Source organism: Canis lupus, chromosome 27, assembly GCF_048164855.1.
Source record: "Canis lupus baileyi chromosome 27, mCanLup2.hap1, whole genome shotgun sequence".
Lineage (NCBI taxonomy): Eukaryota > Metazoa > Chordata > Mammalia > Carnivora > Canidae > Canis > Canis lupus.
In genome coordinates, this window is record NC_132864.1 from 12,965,018 (window position 1) to 12,979,414 (window position 14,397).

The 14,397-nt window shown below is 48.2% G+C and overlaps 1 protein-coding gene across 13 annotated transcripts in view; it reads left to right on the top strand.

The window, feature by feature from the left end:
* Positions 1-14,397, top strand: part of PITPNM2 (phosphatidylinositol transfer protein membrane associated 2) — a 140,485-nt gene that overhangs the window by 75,315 nt on the left and 50,773 nt on the right. The gene's annotated exons all lie outside the window — the stretch shown is intronic.

Genomic DNA, 14,397 nt, shown 5'->3' on the forward strand with positions numbered 1-14,397 from the left:
CCTTGGGCTCCCCTGTCCCATGCCTCCCCCAACCCAGGCCACTGAATGCTCCTTAACACACCTGTGCCCCCTTAGGCAGCTCTTCTCTCCAGAGTGCTGAAAGGCTGGGATGGATTTGGGATAGTCTGGGACCTAGAATCATGGACTCCCGTCTCCTCCCTGTGACTGACTTGCATAGTGACCTTGACCAATTCCCTAGTACTTCCTGGGCTTCAGGCTTGCAGATGGAGTGGGAAGGGCATATCCTTACACCTGCCCGGTGTTACCGTGGGGGTGAGTGACAGAGTGGTGGCAAGGGACCCAAATAGGCAGTGGGAAGGTTGGTAATAATGATCTCGGCAAGTCATCCTAACCCTGTTATGAATGAGGATACAGTTCAAAGGGAAGCACTCCATTAGCTGTGTCGTTCCAATATGGGGTCATATCATAGCAATCACGGCAGCGGTGACCATTTCTTGGGTGTTGTGTGCTGCACATCTTATGTTCCACTGTCCCTTAACCTAATCCCCCTCAACTGCCCTTTGAATGCACATGGCACTGGACCTAGTTTTATAAACATAGGAACTGAGGGTCACCGGGGTGCCTGGCTGGCACAGTCCAGCTCTTGGTTTCAGCTCAGGTCATGATCTCAAGGTCGTGAGATTGAGTGCCAAGTCAGGCTCCGTGCTCAGCAGGGAGTCTGCTTGAGATTCTTTCCCTCTCTCTCTGCCCCTCCCTTCACCCTAAAATCAATCAATCAATCAATCTTTAAAAATAAAAATAAAAATAAATAAATAACTGAGGGTCAGAGATTTTGAGTAACTTGCTAAGACCAGGTGAAAGGTGAAGCCATGGGAACCCTGTTCTAGCTTCAAAGCCTGTGCCTATGATGTCTTACCTCCTCCTCCAGGGTAAGCTGGTCTCTGCTCTAAGCTTTTCTCTGTAGACCCTGAGCCCAGTCCTTTGGGGTATCCCCTTGGCAGCCAGAGCAGCCAGAAGGTTCTGTCTACGTTCACATGGAAAACCTGGTAAAGGACAGAAGCTCACAAGGGCCTTACCTCAAGAGAATCCTGGGGATGTGGGGGCATCTCCAGAAATGAAAAACTGCCCCGTTAAAGCTGCTCTTTTTATATTGTACATTGAAGCAACTTCACAGAATAGTCAGCAAGCATTTCACGAGCACCAGGCCCTTGGAGGAACCTGCATGCATGCACCTCACAAACCTAGGGAGGCCCAATTATTTAGACTTGGCAGGTGAAGAAATGCAGCTCAGTATGAAGGTCAGGCCACCCCACTGAGGTTGCCGGCTCCTATGTGGCAGTGTCAGGACTAGACACCAGTCTGTCCGGGGCTCTCACTGCCCCTCCAGAATCCAGGGAATGGGAAGCCTGTGGCTGCCAAGCCCCAGCCCTGTTCCTCCTTCTCACCCCTTCTTCCTCTGGTCCAGATGTGAACCTGGAGACATGTGTGGCTCAGCAGCGTGGGCAGGGATCAGCCTGAGCAAGGGTCTGGGGCTACACAGGGCTGGGTTCCATCCCCAGAGCAGGGCTCCCATCATTGTTTGCTGATGTGATTATATGCACACACATTTCTCTGTGTGTTTATGTGTGTGTGCAAAGCTGTCTTTGGTTTGTGACTAATCTTGCACTATGTCCTCTGGGGTTGGGCCCAGGCGAGTTGGTGGGGTGGGGTCTGTGTGATGCTCATCATCTGGACTGCATCGGCTGTGGGATGAACCAGGGCTGACACGCGGTTTTTCCCCGTTAAGAAACACTAAAATGCAGAGCTATAATTCTTTAGCCTCAATTCCAGAATCCAGCAAGCTCAGAAAACCAAATGCTTTTTCATAACTCATTTGGCACAAAATCCCGCCTGAACCGAGGTGAGGCTATTTATAGTCCAAGTGAGGCTATTTTTAGCCATTATGTATTCTCCATTCTCGTATTTCCCTGCAGAAATGTCAATGTATTTGATTATTGGAGGCTGCTGAATGATGCAGTATTGCCCGTCTAAATGTGGGGAGTTTTGAATTTTTAAATACATCTGGCCCCAGGGGTAAGACCTCTACTTTTAGCCTTCTGCAAATAGCCTCTGTTCCCAGACACCCACAGTGTCCCTCCCCTGCAATCCCTGGAGCTGAACGAAGGATGCCACTTGCGTGCCTACAGGACTATCTCCCTCTACCCCACATGCCCAGTCCCACAGCCCGCACCACTGGCAGCGCCCAGCAGTTAGGTATTTCTAATAAGACCATGGGAGATGCAATACATCTTTACTGCCAGGCATGACATAGGGTACTGTCCACACTTGTGTCTGTCCCCCCTTGCTGGGTGTATCACCACCTCTCTTTACAAACAAGTAAACAGAGGCTCAGTTTTAAGTATCATATCTAAGGACAGAGGTGAGAACGGCCACTGCTGGGGTTGCCTTTCTGTCTCGCTGCCTCTCTCGGAGGGAGTCTAGGGACACAGCAATGTGTCTTATGGATTTGCAGCCAAAGCACATTGAAACCGGGAGGCAGGAGGCATACGGGGATCCAGGTGCACGTGGAGGGGAGCAGGCAGATGTGTGTCGGGCTCCTCCCTGGGCAGGGAGGAGGGGTGGGGGAGAAGCAGGAGCCCCTGTGCTGCTGCCGGGCCTCCCTGGGGACCCACCTCCCACCTCCTGCTGTAATTCCCCACTTCTTGGATAGTCCCTTTTATAAGAGCACCTGTGCCGCCTCCCCACCTTGTTCCCAGCAGCTGGCAGCTGCTTGCACTGTATCTGCTCCCGCCCTTGGGTCTTCTTCGCAGTACTCACTGAAGCCCTAGGTGCTCGGAGAGATGGGGAAACTTTCCCTAAATCCCCTCTGCCTGCTGTTCTTGGGGACCACCTCCCCACAACCTTAGGGGCTCCTTTGTATCTGGGCTTTGGTGGGCTCTGAAGCCCCCACGGATACGTGCCCCCCAGTGTGCAGGCTCTTTCCCACACATCTTCCATCAATCATCCTGTGACAACCCAAGGACCCCTTGCCACCTGCCGTGGAGTCCTGCCTCACAGCCTTTGCTCAGCCTCCTGCCCCCACAACACCTCCCAGCCCCCACCTGTGGCATACCTGCCCTGCAGTGCCATGATACAGGTAGAGTATGCTCTTGGCAACCAGAAGGACCCTGTGATGGCTGCAGTTTGCATATCTACAGAGCTGTCAGGGGCTGACTTCAGGGCAGGTGCCTGGGGTGTTCATACCTTGGCAGGAGCCACACCAGTAGGAGCTACCAGTAGTAGCCACTTTCTTGCCGACCCCTGTTGGGTCAGAAAATTTCTCAGAGCTGCCATCGGCTTTAAAAAGGCAACTGTGGCACATTGGTAGAGAGCTCTGGGTTGAGAGGCCATGACTCTGGGCTCCAGTTCCACCTCTACCCTCAGCCCCTAGAGGGAGGGGAGAGATGGATGGATGAATATGTGATACATGATGGATGGATGCATGATGGATAGTTATAGTTACATGGGTACATAGATGGATACATAGATGCATGTGTGGATAGGTGGATGTATGGCTGGATGCATGGTCTTATGCATTCATGGATGTACACATGGGTGGATGGGTGGATAGATGCACTGACAGATTGATGAACAGATCAACTCTCTGCCCTTTTCTGGGCCTTAATTTTCCATCTCTACAATGACAGTGTTGGTTTACAAGTTCTCCTTCAGTTTCTGAGTTCTGTAATTCCATTTGTGTCAACCTAGCACCCTTAAGGACCCCTGCTTCACCCCCGATGTTTCTAAGGGACACTGTAACTGTGCCCTGGGATTCTGGAATCCTATCTTGGCTATGCTCTCCATTCGCACTGGGCATTCCCTGGGCCTCGCAACTCCAGCCTTCATCTTTTGCCTGTGTGTGTGCTGTCAGACTCTGTGTCCACACATCTCTCTAACTGGAGGTGCAGCTGTGCTTTCTTCTGACCTTTGTTTTTGACAGAGCCATTTGTTTATCTGTGTATGTCTGTCCAGCAGGACCCACCAAGAGATCAGTGGGTGGAAGTGTTGTTATGTGGAAGGAAATAGCACCCTCTGGAGTTGGGCAGCCCTACGGTGGCAGGAGGCCCTGGAATCCATGCAGATGACACATGGCCCCCATTCCTCCAAGAACTCATAGTTTTGCGGGGTAGTAAGATCTCAAAGCAGCACAGGCGTGTAGTAGCATTATGCACAGTAACACACCCCCTTCGTGCACAGAGAGCTTGGCGGAGGGAAGGGCAGCTGTGGCCAAGGATGCTGTGGGCCAGGGACAGCTCTACCAACAAGGCAGATGTTGTTGGGGTTTGGCTCACTAGGCAGGATATCCCTGGGGAGGTGGGGACCCAGATGATGGCAGCAAGTGCAGACACCGAGATTGGCCAGGAACCTCGACGTGTGGGGTTGTCTGGTCAGCCCCTCATGCTAGAGCTTGAGTGCCAGGGTCAGGAGCCCGGGTGTCCTTTGGTGAATAAAGGTGAATTCTTGAAGATCTTTAAGCAAAAGAGGGACCCAAATCAGTTCTCCTTTCTTACAGGATGTTGGGGATCTTTGGTCAAGAAACAAAGATTGAGTCAGAACTCACCTCTTATTGGTATGCTGAGCCCTAAGGCCTTGTGGTTGGGATAAGGAGCTGGGATGTTGGCTCACTGAAAAAGAGGCAGCTGCCAAGACTTGTTAGACTCATTAGAAGGGAAACTGATAAACTGGAGTCTGGCCTGACCTTTTATTTTTTTCCTGACAAAAAAATTTTTTTTTAGATATAATTCATATAACATAAAACTGTGTTAACAATTCTGCGGCATTTAACACATGCACAATGTATTAGATTGTGGTCGTAAAAAAAAAAAAAAAAGATTGTGGTCATGTGACTGCCACCTCTGTCTATTCCAGAACATTCTCATCACCCCAAAAGGAAATCCCAAAAACATTAGCAGTCACTCCCCATCTCCCCTCCCCCAGCCCCTGGCAGCCACCACTCTGACTTCCTTCTCCACAGATTTGCCGGTTCAACATCATCATGTCACCGAAATCACACGTGCATCAAATGCCAGGGGTCTTTTGTCCTGACTTTGGTTCTCCTTTGCCCCCTATCCTTAAGCTCTGTGGCCCCCAGGCCAGCCCTGTGTCCAACCTGGCTATAGCTCCTAGCCTTGCACCTGTCCAGGAGGCAAGTTCAGACAAACCAGTCAGCAGTAAGCGGAAACTGCTGGAGAAGCAGTTCTTCTGCCTCGAGGGGGCATTGATTCTGTGGAGGGCTATGAGGCCGAGACAGTACCCCCAACAGCAGAGAGCTCAGACCCAGCTCCAGAAGTGGCAGCACTACAGGTCATGTCAGGGGCCCAGGCAGGTTCCTGGCCTTCTCGTGCCCACCACTCCGCCTTGTAGACACTCTACCAGGACTCAGGCTAAAGGGCTCAATGGCCACCATGTAAGGAGGTAGGAGCTGAGCTACAGGAGAGGTAGCTCCTCGACTTGCTATCCCCCAAGACTGCTCCTTGGAAGATCTCCCAGAAATGACCAAAAGCACCCTCTCTCTGACTGTGTGCAAATACCCAGGGTCCCTGTGCCCTGCCATCCACTTTGGCCAGTCTTCTCCCTGTCCAGAATCACTGACCCCCACTTGCCAAGTATTTATAGAGGTCAGCAGAGGGCCTGTGGCATGCCCAGCACTGACGACAGTAGTGAACCAGACATGGGCACTGCCCTTGGGCCTTGAAGTTTGGAAATAAACGATGGGAATGGTGTGAGAACAGAAGGTGAGGTGCCTGTGGAGGGACCCTGGGCACCCAGCTTCTCCTGGAGGGGTCTAGGAGGGCTCGAGGGCTCGTACAGTGTGAGCTGGTTAGGCAAGTCTTGCAGGACACTTTGGGGCTTTGCCATGTAGACCAGGTGGGGAAGGGCTTTTTTGACAGAAGGAGCAGCAAGTGTGAATCGCAGCAAATGCTTTAGGCAACAGTGAGGGATCTCCCACTGTGTGCCAGACGCTAGAGACTGGGTGGAAGATATGAGCACTGCCCTTGAGGGCTTCAAAGCTGGGGTGCTGGGGGTGGGGGGAAGCTGCCTGCGGCGTGGCTTCAGGGCACAGCAGAAGGGCGGATGGAGCTAGAGAGTCAGGGTGGCCAGGTGGGAGGACACAAGGGCTTTGAGGGATGTTGGGAGCAGGGCCTCTGACCCTGGAGGGAGCTGTCGGATGTGGTCAGATACACTCTGACAGTTTCTAGCAGGGTTTGAGGGGACCCAAACTGGAAATGTGGGAGCAGTTGGGCAGCTGTTCTGCCACCAAGGAGAGCCCTGGCAAGATGGAATCAGGACAATAGATGGGGCAGATAGAGTCCCTGGTTCTGTGTGGCGACGTGAGACCCATGGAGAGGGACCGGGGCGTTGGAGACCTGTTCTTTTTTTTTTTTTAAGATTTTATTTATTTATTTATGAGAGACACAGAGAGAGAGGCAGGCAGAGACATAAGCAGTGGGAGAAGCACGCTCCATGTAGGGAGCCCGAAGTGGGACTCGATCCTGGGTCTCCAGGATCATGCCCTGGGCCGAAGGCAGATGCTCAACCGCTGAGCCACCCAGGCGTCCCAAGGAGACCTGTTCTTTAGCCACTGTGAGACCGTGGCTGACCTGCCTGATCTCGCCCAGCCTTGGTTCACTCTTCTGCAAAACGCCCAAAAGGAAGGAATGAGTAGTTTTGGTTTATAACTACTTGAAAGAGTGCAAACCAGGGAATGAGCCTGGATTGGGTTTTGCTGCCCTGACAGGAGGGCTCATGGCCCAGCTCCTGCAAACCCTGGATCCCTTGGGTCTGTGCAGCCAGAGGGTCCCAGTTCCCTTCCCAACACCAGGTTCCCACCTGGGCCCACTGCCTTGCCCACCCCCCTCTACCAGTTAATTCAGGACAAGCAGATGGCTCTGTTTTCTTTTCCTTCCTGCTCTTGCGTAGCCTCCCGGGGCTTGTTCCTCAGCTCTGGTGGGTACAGGGTCGGAGGAGCCTCGGAGGCTGGCTACAGTTAGCCGAGTGTCTGGGTATCTGAGCTCTCACTGCCAGTACCCATCGCCTCGATGGACCCCGGGGCACCCCAGCTTCAGATCCATCAGCCTGTGGAGGTGGAGAGGATCCTTAGTAAGTGCTGGTCCTGCCTTCCACCTGCCCCTGACTCCACGTAGGGTCTGTCTAGGGCACTTGGTAAACAGTTGCAGGATTAAAGAGACCACTTTCGCTCTTAGGATCTGTCCTTTCTTTGCTCTTCCCAATGTTCCTGTGAGGAAAGGATTAACACACATACTTCCCTCTTTGAGGATCTGAGGCTTCAGAGCACCTCGACTTACCCAAGGCCAGCATGACCAGTCCATACCTGCCTGGTCTCCACTCAAGGCCAAGGACTGGAGCTCAGTGAACAACGAACTCCTGAACCACAGAGCCCTGCAGGGGAAGTTTTGACACATGCTCCACTCTCTGGTTGTTGACCTCATTCTTAATGAAATCCTGAGGGAGCAGCCAAGTGCATGTGACCCCTAATTGGGCTGAATGTGGAGAGAGCCAGATCTCGAGGCCTAAGTGGTAGGTGGTTACCCCAGCACCTGGCCCAAGGCCAAGGTAGACTGGGACAAGGTCCAATGGCCCATAGGATTGAGAGAGAGCAGAAAGACTTTGAGCCTTTCTCTGCTAACCCAGGAGGACTTGCTGGAAGAGGGGAGCAAGTCAGTTCTATTCTTCTATGCTTGAAGTCTGGCAGAAGGAGGCAGCAGCATGGTCCTGGGCCTCTTGGTGTTGGCAGGAGCTGCTGGCACAGAGAAGCCAACCAGGCCCCTGAGGGCACCCTCCAGGGCGAGGTTGGCACTGGAGGGCACCCTCCTGTGGCACTGTCCCTACATCTCTCTACTCAAGTAAAGCCTTCATGGTGAGTGGCTGGCACAGAATACTCTGGGGAAGCTCTAAATCGAGAGTTTGTCTCCCAGGCAACATGAACAAGAGGTACAGCTTACACTGCTCCACCTGGGTACCCAGCACGGCCCAAGAGCCCTGGCAAAGTTCAGGTGTTAGCTCTCCTTCCCAGATGAATAAGCACAGTCCAGGATTATGTGACTCATACAAGTGGCTGAGCTCAGCCTGATGTTCTTTCCGTTGACGTTCTACTACCACCTTGACCTGAGGGCCAGGGTCTGGGACTCAGTCTTCGAGGACCTCAGAGCTGACTCAAGGAAGCATGATAGAACTTGGGACTGGGCGATGTTGTTCCAGGAGCCAGATGGACCTGGGAGCAGAGTGGTGTAAGGTTAACACCACAGGGAAGAGCCCCAGGGAGAGTCGGGGGGCCGCACAATGGCTAGCGGGGGGGCATGAACATGTATTAAAAGGTGTCCCTCTCTGATTAACTTCTCTCTACTTCTTTTAATCCTGCTTTCATATTGTTTACACTGACATTCACAAGTGTGTATGTTTGTATCTGTCTTAAAATCATCATAGTTGCATACCAAGACAATTATGTAGACAGGGTTCGTGGGGAGCCCCAACACTGGCTCCCCCTGCAGTATACTTCTGCAGGGGAGGGGAGCAAGATGAGGGTGGCTTAGGGGCTGGCAAGAAGGATATTTTTCCATCTAGGATCTGTTGAAAGAAAGGATGGGTCTGGTTTTGAGGTTGATCAGATGATCCCGTAGCCTGATCTACCCTCAAAGTGATCCAGAAACATGTGAATCTAAGCAAAGTCTAGTGATGTGTGATTAATTTACAAATAGGCATGCAGAGTGGGACATTGTGTACACAGGAGCCTGCTGTTCCTGCAAAGCTGTGTCAAGATGTCACCAAGCTGGGTTTTATTTTAGTACCAAGTTATTGTATCTGTTTAGCACCAAGCCCATGTGGTGCCATGCACGCGCTGGGTGGCCGAGCTGATGGTGTTATCGCCTCCGGGAGGGGAGAAACCTTTGAGGTAGTTCCAGGCCCTGTGCAGGTGGGCCCAGATTTGTTAGAAGCCCAGAGCAACTTCCCAGATTTATAGAAAGTGTCCATGTTTCTAGGATAAAGTCTCCAGACGTTGAAAAGTCAGTGCACTTCCAGAACACTGGACTTTACATTCTCCCATGTCTGCCCTCCACCCCATCCAGCTGTGTCCTCCCCTAACCGGATGACCTCCCCATGACTTAGTGGACTTAGGAGATAGATTGTGAGATTTCAGAATAATTATACCAAGGAAAACACCTTAGCTGATTAGAAATTTTTGATCATTTTTGATAGGGTAGGGTGAAATTAATCTTAATGCCCTCTTAGAAGAAAAGGTTTACTCAGCAAGTGAACAACCACACAGAAGGTCAAAAGAAGATGCATCATTCTATGATTAGTCAGGACTTTTCTGATTGTTAATAACAGAAGTCCAGTTTGAGCTAGCTCCAGTGATAGGGGGCCCTGCTAAGATTGCTCACTTCACCATAGAGGGAGGACAAGACAGCCAGCCTCTGCAGCAGCTGGGGTTGCAGATCCAAATGCCACCAGGACTTGTACTCATGTTCGGTTCCATTGTCCCAGACTGGCTGCATGGAGAGGATACAGCTGCTGATGCCTTTTTTCCTTTGCCACCAGGGAAAGGACCACCTCATGTTCTCTTTGACCCCAGGCTTAAAAAAAGGTCCCTGGCATTTTAAGCAGAGGCATGATCACAGTTTGCAGGTTGAGGGCACACTGCAGCCTTCCCTTCCTGCTCCAGATCCTTCCATGTGATAGAATAATTATTAAATATCCATGCAGGCAAAGAGATGCCTTTTTAGTGCATAAGAAACCACGAGAAGTTAGCAAAAGATGGAATTAAAACAGAATGAGACTGAGGAAGGAAACAATGGTCAAACTGTACCCAGGAGGGAGAGAAGATTCTAGGTGTGCTCCAAGCCTAGATGTGATGTAGAAGGACCAGGAAGGGGTTCTCAAGTGACCTACACAGTTTGGTGGGTAAATGAGGAAGTAGAATGAATGCAGCTATTAAGTTTCTTGTTGGGGAAGGAGAGGTGGACCTTTATTAAATCTGGGCCCTCTAGAGAATTATATGTTTAAGTATGTGGGTTTAAATATTTAAAGAGGATCCCTGGAAAAGGAGTCCACAAACTATGGCCTGCAGGTCAGATCTAGCCTGTGCTCTATTTGTGTAAATAAAGTTTTATTGGAACACAACCACACCCATCTGTTAGTATATTTTGTGTGGCCCCTTTCCTGCTATAGTGGCAGAGCTAAGTAGTTACAACAGAGACTACATGACCCACAAAGCCTAAAATAATTACTATATGGCCCTAAATGGAAAAAGTTGCTGATCCTGGTCTAGAAAAATGAAATTACACAAAGTGTCCAATATGGTATAGAAAAAAAAAGAGATATATCTAACAAAACAAAATGAATCCAATAGAGAGCAAAGAAGAAGAAGAAAGGAAATAAATATAGTAAACAGAAAATGGAAAGAATGAGTCTAAACATCAGTAAGCACAATGATTGAGAACGGAGACAGTCTCTCAAAAAAAGCTAAATAAGTTTTTTTTTTAATGAGATTGAAAAAGAAAAATGAAACTTATGGAATTTAAAAATATAAGGATGAGGAAAGAAATCTCTAACAAATAGAGCAAAGAAAGCAAATGAGCAATGTTAATATATCAGATGAAAGGGAAGTAAAATGAAAATATATTGGGGATAGAGAAATTGCTTAAACTGGTAAAAGGAATATTCCACCAGGAAGTTAAAGTTAAAAGCTGTGGACTTGGGGGATCCCTGGGTGGCTCAGTGGTTTAGTGCCTGCCTTTGGCCCAGGGCGCGATCCTGGAGTCCCAGGATCGAGTTCCGCATCGGGCTCCTGGCATGGAGCCTGCTTCTCCCTCTGCCTGTGTCTCTGCCTCTCTCTCTCTCTCTATGTCTATCATGAATAAATTTAAAAAATTGAAAAAAAAAAGCTGTGGACTTTCTGTACTTAACAATGTAGCCTCAAATACAGTAAATAGAAACTGATGGTATCATGAGGGGACAAAGTCTTGAGCTCAGTGATGTTGAGATTTAGTCACCAAGGTATCTACACAGATGCACACAGATGATAACATTGTATAGAATTTAATACACACACAAATAAGTACAAAGAAAACTAGGGAAATGTGATTAAAATCTGTAGATTTTGTCAGTGTGGGTATCCTACTTGTGATATTATAGTTTTGTAAAATGTTACCACTGGAGGAGACTGGGTAGTGTGCAAGCGATCTCCCTGTATTATTTCTTACAACTGTATGTGAATTGACAAGATGTGAATCTTCAAGAGGAATAGGTGTACAAAAAACTGAATAACTTTTAGGTTAGACGAGGGAGTCAGAGTGAAAAATTTAAACTGCAGTGTTTTAAATGAGCTGTAGGAGCCTTGAATATAAAAACCTACAGAATGAAGCCAAATCACTACTCAAAGGACAATCTGTAGCCCTAAATTCAATTATTAAGAGGCAGAGAAGACAAAATTATAAAAATTAATGAAGTTCACTTTCAATTCAAGAAGCTAGAAAAATAAACTCAGAGAAGGTAAAAGGATATTGTTACAAATGAAGTCAGAGAATGGCATATAATTCATCAATAATTTTAAAAACGTGTTCTTCAAAAAGACTTATAGAAGAGACCCAGCTTTGGCAAGTCTGATTTAAAAAAAAAAAAAAGCAGAAGGGACAAACAAAAAAAGAGAATATAACTACAGAGGAGATTTTTAAAAGACTATTCTATGCCCCTTTATGCCAATTAATTTGAAAATCCAAGCAAAATATGGGACTTTCTAAGAAAATAAAAACTTCCAAAATTGGCTTCTCAAGAAAATAAATTTGCCCCTAATATAGGGGTAAAATTTCCTAAACCTTCAAGGAATAAACAGTCCTCACGTTATGGAAGTTGTATCAGAGCACACAAAAAGGTGTTATGAGTCCTCTTTCAAGGAGCCCTGGTATCAAAATCAGAGGATAACTCAGCCAAGCCACCGGCCAGTCTCACTTCTGAATAGAAACCTAAGATCTTTCTGGAAAAAAAATAGTGGCAAATTTAATTCAGCCAGATATGAAAAGAGGAATACAAGCATGATCTAGTAGGATTTATCACAAGAATGGAAGGAAGATTTATTATTTAAAAAAACCTTTTCATGTAATTTACTGGTATTGACTGTTCACTTTTTTTTTTCTAAGTATTTAAGTCATTCAAATTTAGGACTGTTCTCATAGAATTGACGAATACATGCCTTTGGCTTGCTGCTGAGGAAGTCCTGAGAGAACTCTGTCACACTGTTCTTTGCTGTGTACTGTCCCTGGAGGTACAGGTGAGGCTGCAGGGAGCCTGGTCCCTTTATTGGGGTGACAGAAGGAAGACAATGTGCTGTAGTGAGTAGAGCAAAAATTCTAAAGCCAGGCCAGGCCGTGAAGAAAATGTAGCGTTTATAAGGTCTAAGCTGTTCAGAGAGGTTACGTACATAAACCCTGATGGAAAGAGGGTGGTTTGAATTGAGTCTTCACCCCCCACCCATATATCTGTGACCTTATTTGGAAATAAGGTCTTGGGGGCACCTGGGTGGCTCAGTGGTTGAGCACCTGGCTTCTGCTCAGATTGTGGTCCTGGGGCCCAGGATCGAGTCCCACATCAGGCTCCCTGTGGGGAGCCTGCATCTCCCTCTGCTTGTGTCTCTGCCTCTCTCTCTGTGTCTCTCATAAATAAATAAATGAAACCTTAAAAAAAAAAAAGAAAAAAGGAAATAAGGTCTTTGCAGATGTAATCTGGTTAAGGTCCTACTGGAGCAGGGTAGGCCCTAAGTCCACTGACTAGCATCCTAATAAGAAGGCCATGTAAAGACACAGAGACCCAGAGACAAACACGGAGAATGCCCTGTGACTGTGGGTGCAGCCACAAGCCAAAAAATGCCAAGGATGGCTGGCAACTTCCAGAAACAAAGAGAAAGGCATGGAATAAGGAACCAACCTCACTGACTCCTTAATTTCAGACTTCTGGCCCCCAGAACCACGAGCAAGTCAATGTATTATTTAAAGCCACCCAGTCTGTGGTGCTTCGTGACAGCAGCACCAGGAAACAAATACACTTGTTATCCAGCCTGGAGGTGGAACAGAGTCTAAGGGTAGCAAGGGTGAGCCCAAACCACCAGGTGGTTCGGACTGACTGCTAGCTGGCAGTGAGGGTGTTCTCAGATGGGCAGTTAAGTCCTCTCAGAAAGAACAGACCCCTGTCCTGAGTCTCAAAGGATTTCTACACACAACTTCCACGGAGAATGAGCAGTTCAGAGTCAAAAAAGAAAAATAAGCCACGCCTAAGAAGAGAGAAGGCAACATGAGCCAGAGCCAGACAAAATCAATTTACAGCAGAAACAGACCCTTAGGACCTCAGATATGGCCATACTGAGGCAGGAACAAGGAAAATAAATGTTCGATGCATTTAAATAAATAGAAGACATAGTTGAAAAACCATGCGGGGAATAAAAAGCCATAAAAAATGATGAAGCAGATTTGAAAGAGAACCAAATAGAACTTTAATAGGAGAGTAGTCATGAAGAAAGGGTTAGTAACTGGAAGCCAGACGTGGAGAAACCACCCAGAATAGGAAACTTTGGAGAAGATAAGACACATGGACAAGGAGAACACCAGACTTTCATCTAATTAGAGTTCCACAGAGGGAAGAGAAAAATAAGGGAGAGGCCATGTTTGGGAGAACTAATTGCTGAGAATTTTTCAGAACTGATGAAAGACAGAGTAGGAATGAGGAGTGCTTTGGAGAGAGGAAGGAGAATGCTGGAGAAGTAAGTGAGATTCAGCTCATGAAAGATGGCTAATTTGTCTCTAAGGTCCAGGGCTTAGTGCAAGATTCCAGCCCTGCTCCCAGAATGACTCCGGAGATGGCCAGCCCATCACCCTGACTCCTTTCCAATCTGGGTCAGTTCTTCCTACCCACTCATTACCCTGAGTGAGAAATGAAGGATCCTTGTGCTAGGACAAGGTATCAGTGAGGAGTGGACCTTGAGAATCTTGAAAACATTGTCCCAAATCAAGCAGGGTCCTTTCTCTGCACTGCCCAACTCAGGGGACCACCAATCTTGTAGTCCATGAGAATGTCACTTGTGAGAGTTGGGCAGTACACAGCCTGTGCAGCTGAACTGGGCAACCCAACTACCTCTGATGCCTTCTTTTCCTGAGTTATATGCCCAAGGGGTTTTCCAAGTTTGACCAGAGGGTTTTTTTGTTTTTTTTTTTTTTTGTCCTTTGTGTTTTCTTTCCTCCCTCCCTCCCATGATGGGATGGCATCCATCATCGCCAGAAGGATTTTATGGAGCAATGAAGAGAAGCTAATAGCTCTGCAAAGAAGAGCTGGGAAATTTTCCAGGCATATAGTGTTCCCCGGCAGCCCTGGGAGGCCTGGCCACATACTTAC